An 8,050-nucleotide genomic window follows, 5' to 3' on the forward strand; every position below is an offset into this window, starting at 1 on the left:
GTGGCCGCAAACATGGACTGGAGTCTACCAAGAACCAAGAAGTTCCTCAGGCTGGAGCCTCCATATGTCCAGGGCCCAGGGGTTTCTCCTCCTCTGGGCAGCGGCACGGTCCTCCTGCCCTTGGCCCCATCAACTGTTATTGTCCACTCATCCCCAGAGCCACAGCATGTTGTCAGGACCTTGACAGAGCAAACATGGCACAGTAAAAAATGTCACAGAAGTCAACCAATCAATCAATAAGCAAATTAACTAAGAAAACGATTTTTGAAAAAACTAAGCAAAAATAAAAATAAAAGAATATAAGAACAGAGGGGAATTGTCTGGCGGGGTTTTAGAAGGACAGCTACGTGATTTGATTTTTGTTTAAAAAAAAAGCCACATGGGTAATAGCTCTGTTGTTTTGGCTAAAAAAAAAAAAAAAAAGCACCATAACAGATGTCATTCATTTCGTTGGCCAATATTACTGGGCCAAGACCCTGAAATGTGGGGTGGACCAGGAGACCTGTGAGAAGGCAATCCTGCCCCTCATTCCTGGTCAAGAGACCATTCCCATGGACAGGTGTTGCAGGCTCCTGCCCAGGGGAAGAACAAGGGGCCCTGAGGCAATGCTCCTGGCCTGGAGGGTGTCAGAGGTGATCTTGATGGGTGCCAGGACACTGCCCTGACTCAGTCCCTTGTTGGCAGTGGGCTTCCGTGGGGCAGAGGACCTGATCAGAAAGTCAGGGGAGGGGGCTTGCTGGGCTCTACCTCCAAAATGCCGAGAGCATAGCTTGGCCCTAGGAAGTTCTAGAAGAGGGCTCAGGAGCCACAGCCAGGCGACTTCAGAAGATTTTGGAACCCAGCCACTGTCCCCAGGGTGCTCCTTTGTCCCCCTACCTGGGTCCTCCCGGGGAGCAGAGGGAGACTGTTGACATCTAGGAGGAGCAGTAGCAGTGTGTTCATCTGCCCCTGTCAGTGCAGTGGAGGGGGACCTCGGAGGCAGAGCTGGGGGCAGGGCTGAGGAAGGGAGGGACAGGCTGACCCCCAGGGCACATGCGCCATCTCAACAATGTCCACAGTACAATTCAGTGACATTGATTACGCTCTTCAAGTTGGGCAACTATTCGCGATATCCTTTTCCAAATTACTCCACCACCATTAGCATGAACTCAGCGCCCCCTGACCATAAACTTCCCCTTTCTCGCTCCCTCCCACCACTGGTAATCACTAAATAAATAATATTTGCTTATTTCATATAAGTGAGATCATACAGGATTTGACCTTTTGAGACTGACTGATTTTGCTCAGCGTGATGTTTTCAAGGTTCATCCATGCTGCGGCACGTATCAGGACTTCATTTCTCTTTATAGCTAAGTAATATTCCATCGTGTGCGTACCACATTTTGTTGATCTCTGGTGAATATTTTCCAATACTTTGAACAGTAAGAAAAAAGAAGGGTATACAGTGAAGTCTCCCTCACCTCTTCCCCGTCCACTCGTCGGAGCAAGGTGCCACCAGCGACCACCCTTCCTGCTTTCTGATTTATCCTTTTAGGTGGGGCTGCTGGGAGACTGGGGCTGGGTGACCTGCAGGAGGCATATCGCCCTGTGTGCTCCCAGTCAAAGACAACACTGAGAGAGAGAACTACAGACCAATGTTTCTCATGAGCCTAAATATAAAAATCATTGACAAAATATTAACAAACAAAATTCAGACCTATACAAAAATAATTATGCGCCATGACCAACTGGGGTTTATTCCATGATGCAAGGCTGGTTTAATACTTGAAAAACAATCAATCCAACATATTAACAGGCTAAAGAAGAAAAATCACATGATCACATCAATCTATGCAGAAAAAACATTTGATAAAATTCAAACTCATTCATGATTTTTTTTTAAGTCTCAGCAAGTTAGGAATAGAACAGAAACTCATCAAACTGATAAAGAACATCTACCAAAAACTCCAACAAACAGCACACTTAGTGGTGCAGATTGAAGTCTTCCTGCTAAGACAAAGAAGGAAACAAGGAATACACTCCTACCACTGTCATTCAACATTGTAATGGAAGTTCTAGTCTGCATAATAAAGCAAGAAAGGAAGCAAAGGATATACGGATAGGCAAAAAAGAAATAAAACTGTCCCTTGCTGCAGGTGACGTGATTGTCTGTGCAGAAAATTCCAAGATTCTACAAAAAAAAAAAACCCAGACCTGACAAGTGAGTTCACAAGGGGACAGGATACAAGATCAACACACAAAAATCAATCGCTCCAAAAAATACACTTCCTAATTCATTCCAGCAGGCCAGGATTGCCCCAATACCAAAGTCAAAGACACCACAAGAAAAGAAAACTACAGACAAAAATTCCTTGTGAATATAAATGCAAAAATCCTCAACAAATTGGATCCAACGGCATATTAAAATTATTATACACCAAGAGCAAGTGGGATTTACACCAGGAATGTAGGAGAGGTTTCAGACAGAAAATAAATCAGTGTAATATACCACATTATTGGAATGAAGAAGAACACACACACATGCACACACACATGATCATCTCAGTTGATGCAGAAGCCACTTGACAAAATCCTACACTCCTTCATGATGAAAACTAGGACTAGAAAGGAACTTCCTCAACACAATAAAGAGCATTTATGAAAACCCATAGCTGACATCAAACTCAATGGGGAAAGGCTGGAGGCTTCTGCCCTCAGAACTGCAACAAGACAAGGAGGCCCGCTTTCCCCACTGCTCGTCAACATAGTACTGAAAGCTCTAGCCAGAGCAATTAGGTACGAAGAAGAAGAAATACAAGGCATTCAAATTGTAAAAGAAGAAGTAAAACTATCTGTGCTCACAAATGACAAGGTCCTGTATATAAGAAAATCTCAGTGACTTCACAACACAACTATTAGAACTAAAAAAGGAATTCACTAAGTCGTTGTCGTTAGGTGCTGTCAAGTTGGTTCCTACTCATAGCGACCCTAAGTACAACAGAAACACTGCGCAGTCCCGCACCATCCTCACAATTGTTGTTATGCTTGAGCCCATCGTCACAGCCACTGTGTCAATCCATCTCCTTGACGGCCTTCCTCTTTTTCGCTGATCTCTACTTTACCAAGTATGATGTCCTTCTCCAGGGACTGATCCTTCCTGACAACATGTCCAAAGTATGTGAGATGTAGTCTCACCGTTCTTGCTTTTAAGGAGTATTCTGTTTGTTTTTCTGGCAGTCCATGGTATATTCAATATTCTTCATGAACACCACAACTCAAAGGCGTCAATTCTTCTTCAGTCTTCCTTCCTTATTCATTGTCCAGTTTTCACATGCATATGACGTGATTGAAAATACCATGGCTTGGGTCAGGCACACTTTAGTCTTCAGGGTGACATCTTTGCTCTTCAACACTTTAAAGAGGTTCTTTGCAGCAGATTTACCCAGTGCAATGAGTCTTTTGATTTCTTGACTGCTGCTTCCATGGCTGTTGATTGTGGAACCAAGTAAAATGAAATCCTTGACAATCTCAATCTTCTCCCTGTTTATCATGGTGTTGATTTTTGGTCCAGTTGTGAGGATTTTTGTTTTCTTTATGTTGAGGTGCAATCCATACTGAAGGCTGTGGTCTTTGATCTTCATTAGTAAGTGTTTCAAGTCCTCTTCACTTTCAGCAAGCAAGGTTGTGCCATCTGCATAACACAGGTTGTTAATGAGTCTTCCTCCAATCCTGATGCCCCGTTCTTCTTCATATAATCCAGCTTCTTGGTTTATTTGCTCAGCATACAGATTGAATAGGTATGGTGAAAGAATACAACCCTGACTCACACCTTTCCTGACTTTAAATCACATAATATCCCCGTGTTCTGTTTGAACACCCGTCTCTTTATCTAGGGACAGATTCCTCATGAGCACACCTAAGTGTTTTGGAATTTCCATTCTTCACAGTGTTATCCATAATTCGTTATGATTCACGCAGTCAAATGCCTTTGTATAGTCAATAAAACACAGGTAAACATCTTTCTGGTATTCTCTGCTTTCAGCCAGGATCCATATGACATCAGCAATGATATCCCTGGTTCCACGTCCTCTTCTGAATCCAACCTGAATTTCCGTAGTTCCTTGTAGGTATACTGCTACAGCACCTTTTGAATGATCTTCAGTGAAATTTTACTTGCGTGTGATATTAATGATATTGTTCGAAAATTTCCACATTCAGTTGGAATAGGCATAAATCTGGATCTCTCCCAGTCGGTTGGCCAGGTCGCTGTCTTCCAAGTTTCTTAACGTAGACAAGTGAGCACTTCCAGCGCTGCATCTGATTGTTGAAGCATCTCAATTGGTATTCTGTCAATTCCTGGAGCCTTGTTTTTTGCCAATGCCTTTAGTGCAGCTACCTCCTGAAATGCTTGAATGTTGACCAATTCTTTTTGGTATAGTGGCTGTGTGTACTCCTTCCATCTTCTTTTGACGCTTCATCCTTCAATATCGCAACTTGAGGCTTGAATTTTCTCTTCAGTTTTTTCAGCTTAAGAAATGCCAAGCATGTTCTTCCCTTTTGGTTTTCTGACTCCAGATCTTTGCACAAGTCATCATAATACTTTACTTTGTCTTCCCGAGCCACCCTTTGAAATCTTCTGTTCAGCTCTTTTATTTCATCATTTTTTCTTTTTGCTTTAGCTACTCGACATTGAAGGGCAAGTTTTAGAGTCTCTTCTGACCATTTTTGGTATTTTCTTTCTTTTATATATGCATACATTTTTTTTTTATTGTACTTTAGATGAAGTTTTACAGAGCAAACTATCTTCTCATTAAACAATAAATATACATACTGTTTTGTGACATTTGTTGCCAACCCCAGAACATGTCAACACTCTCCCCTACTCGACCTTAGGTTCCCCATTACCAGCTTTCCTGTCCCCTCCTGCCTTCTTGTCCTTGCCCCCAGGCTGGTGTATCCATTAACCCTCATTTTGTTTTATGGGCCTGTCTAAACTTTGGCTGAAAGGTGAACCTCAGGAGTAACTTCATTACTGAGCTAAAAGGGTGTCCTGCGGCCACACTCTCAGGGTCCCTAGTCTCCATCAGACCAGTAGGTCTGGTCTTTGTGTGTGTGTGTGTGTGAGTTAGAATTTTGTTCTACATTTTTCTCCAGCCCTGTCTGGGACTCTCTACTGTGATCCCTGTCAGAGCAGTTGGTGATGGTAGCTGGGTAACATCTAGTTGTGCTGGACTCAGTCTGGTGGAGGGTGTGGTACTTGTGGTCCATTAGACCTTTGGACTAATCTTTCCCTTGTGTCTTTGGTTTTCTTCATTCTCCCTTGTTCCAGACAGGGCGAGAATGGAGTAGCTTAGATGGACCACTCACAAGTTTTTAAGACCCCTGATGCTACTTACCAGTGTAGAATGTAGAACCTTTTCTTTATATGCTCTTATGCCAATTGAGCTAGATGTTCCCCAAGACCATGGTCCCTACAGCCCTCAGCCCAGTAATTTAGTCCCTCAGGGAGTTTGGATGTGTCTGTGGAGCACCCATGACCTTGCCTTGGACAAGTGCTGGCTTCCCCAGTATTGTGTGCTGTCTTAGCCTTCACCAAAGTTACCACTTATCTATTGTCTATTCAGTGTTTTTCCTTCCCTCGGAAACCCTGATGGTGTAGTGGTTAAATGCTACGGCTGCTAACCAAAAGGTCAGCCATTCAACCCCACCAGGCACTCCTTGGAAACTCTATGGGGCAGTTCTACTCTGTCCTACAGGGTCAGTATAAGTCAGAATCAACCAGACAGCAACGGGTTTGGTTTTTGTTTTTTCTCCTCTCCTCCCTCATAACCATCAAAGATTGTTTATTTTTGTGTGTAAATCTTTTCATGAGTTTTTTTAAAATAATTTTTATTGTACTTTAAGTGAAAGTTTACAAATCATGTCACATATAAACTTATATATACCTTACTACATAATTCCAATTACTCTTCCCCTAATGAGACAGCCCACGCCCTCCTTCCAGTCTCTCTTTTCGTGACCATTTTGTCAGCTTCTAACCCCCTCTACCCTCCCATCTCCCCTCCAGACAGGAGACGCCAACATAGTCTCAAGCGTCCACCTGATGCAAGTAGCTCACTCCTCATCAGCATCTCTCTCCAACCCATTGTCCAGTCCAATCCATGTCTGACGAGTTGGCTTCGGGAATGGTTCCTGTCCTGGGCCTACAGAAGGTTTAGGGACCATGACCGCTGGGGTCCTTCTAGTCTCAGTCAGACCATTAAGTCTGGTCTTTTTATGAGAATTTGGGGTCTGCATTCCACTGTTCTCCTGCTCCCTCAGGGGTTCTCTGTTGTGTTCCCTGTCAGGGCAGTCATCGATTGTGGCCGGGCACCATCTAGTTCTTCTGGTCTCAGGGTGATGTGGTCTCTAGTTCATGTAGCCCTTTCTGTCTCTTAGGCTCGTAATTACCTTGTGTCCTTGGTGTTCTTCATTCTCCTTTGATCCAGGTGGGTTGAGACTCATTGATGCATCTTAGACGGCCGCTTGCTAGCATTTAAGACCCCAGACGCCACTCTTCAAAGTGGGATGCAGGATGTTTTCTTAATAGATTTCATTATGCCAATTGACTTAGATGTTCCCTGAAACCACAGTTTCCAAACGCCTGCCCCTGCTATGCTGGCCTTCAAAGCATTCAGTTTATTCAGGAAACTTCTTTGCTTTTGGTTTAGTCCAGTTGTGCTGACCTCTCCTGTACTGTGTGTTGTCTGTCCCTTCACCTAAATCATGAGTTTTTATAGTAGTGATCTCATACAATATTTGCCCTTTTGTGACTGACTTATTTCACTCAGCATAATGCCCTCCAGATTCATCCGTGTTATGAGATGCTTCACAGGTTCATCATTGTTCTTCATAATTGTGTAGTATTCCACTGTGTGTATGTACCATAGCTTGTTTATCCATACGTCTGTTGATGGGCACATAGGATGTTTCCCTCTCTTTGCTATTGTGACCAGTGCTGCAATGAACACGGGTGTGCATATGTCTATTCATGTGGTGACCCTTATTTCTCTAGGATATATTCCTAGGTTTATATTCCTAGGAGTGAGATTGCTGGATCACACGGTATTTCTAGCTTTTTAAGAAAGCATCATATCATTTTCCAAAACGATTGTACCATTTTGCATTCCCACCAGCAGTTCATAAGAGTTTCAATTTCCCCGAAGCCTCTCCAACAATCGTTATTTTGTTTTCTTGATTTGTGCCAGTAATGCCAGGGTGAGATGGTATCTCATTGTGGTTTCAATTTGCATTTCTCTAACAGCTAGTGATCGCGAGCATTTTCTCATATGTCTGTTAGCTGCTAGAATGTCTTCTTTGGTGAACTGTCTGTTCATTTCCTTTGCCCATTTTTAATTGGATTATTTGTCTTTTTGTTGTAAAGGTGTTGGATTTTTCTGTAGATTTTAGAGATTACACCTTTGTCGGATATGTCATAGCCAAATTTTTCCCCCGGTCTGTAGGTTCTCTTTTTACTCTTTTGATGACGTGTTTTAATGAGCATAAGTGTTTGATTTTTAGAAGATCTCAGTTATGTAGCTTATCTTCTGGTTTTTGTGTATTGTTAATTATGGTTTACATCCTGTTAATGCTATGTAATTAGGGCCTCTAGTGTTGACCCTATCTTTTCTTCTTTGATCTTTATGGTTTTTGGTTTTACATTTAGGTTTTGATCCATTTTGAATTAGTTTTTGTGTATGGTGTGAGGCATGGGGTCCTGTTTCATTTTTTTGTAGATGGACGTCCAGTTTTGCCAACACCATTTGTTAAAAAGACTGACTTTTCTCCATTTGGGCTTTGGGTCTTTGTCAAAGATCAGGTGACCGTACGTAAGTGGATGGATTTACATCTGGGTTCTCAATTCTGTTCCATTGGTCAAGGTTTCTGCCTCTGTACCAGTACCAGGCTGCTTTGACTACCGTAGCTGTATAGTAGGTTCTGAGGTCAGGTAGTGTGAATCCTCCTACTTTATTCTTCTTCAATACTTATCCAGGGCCTCTTCCCTTTCCATATAAAGTTAATGATTAGTTTT

This window comes from Loxodonta africana, chromosome 14 (genome assembly GCF_030014295.1).
Source record: "Loxodonta africana isolate mLoxAfr1 chromosome 14, mLoxAfr1.hap2, whole genome shotgun sequence".
Lineage (NCBI taxonomy): Eukaryota > Metazoa > Chordata > Mammalia > Proboscidea > Elephantidae > Loxodonta > Loxodonta africana.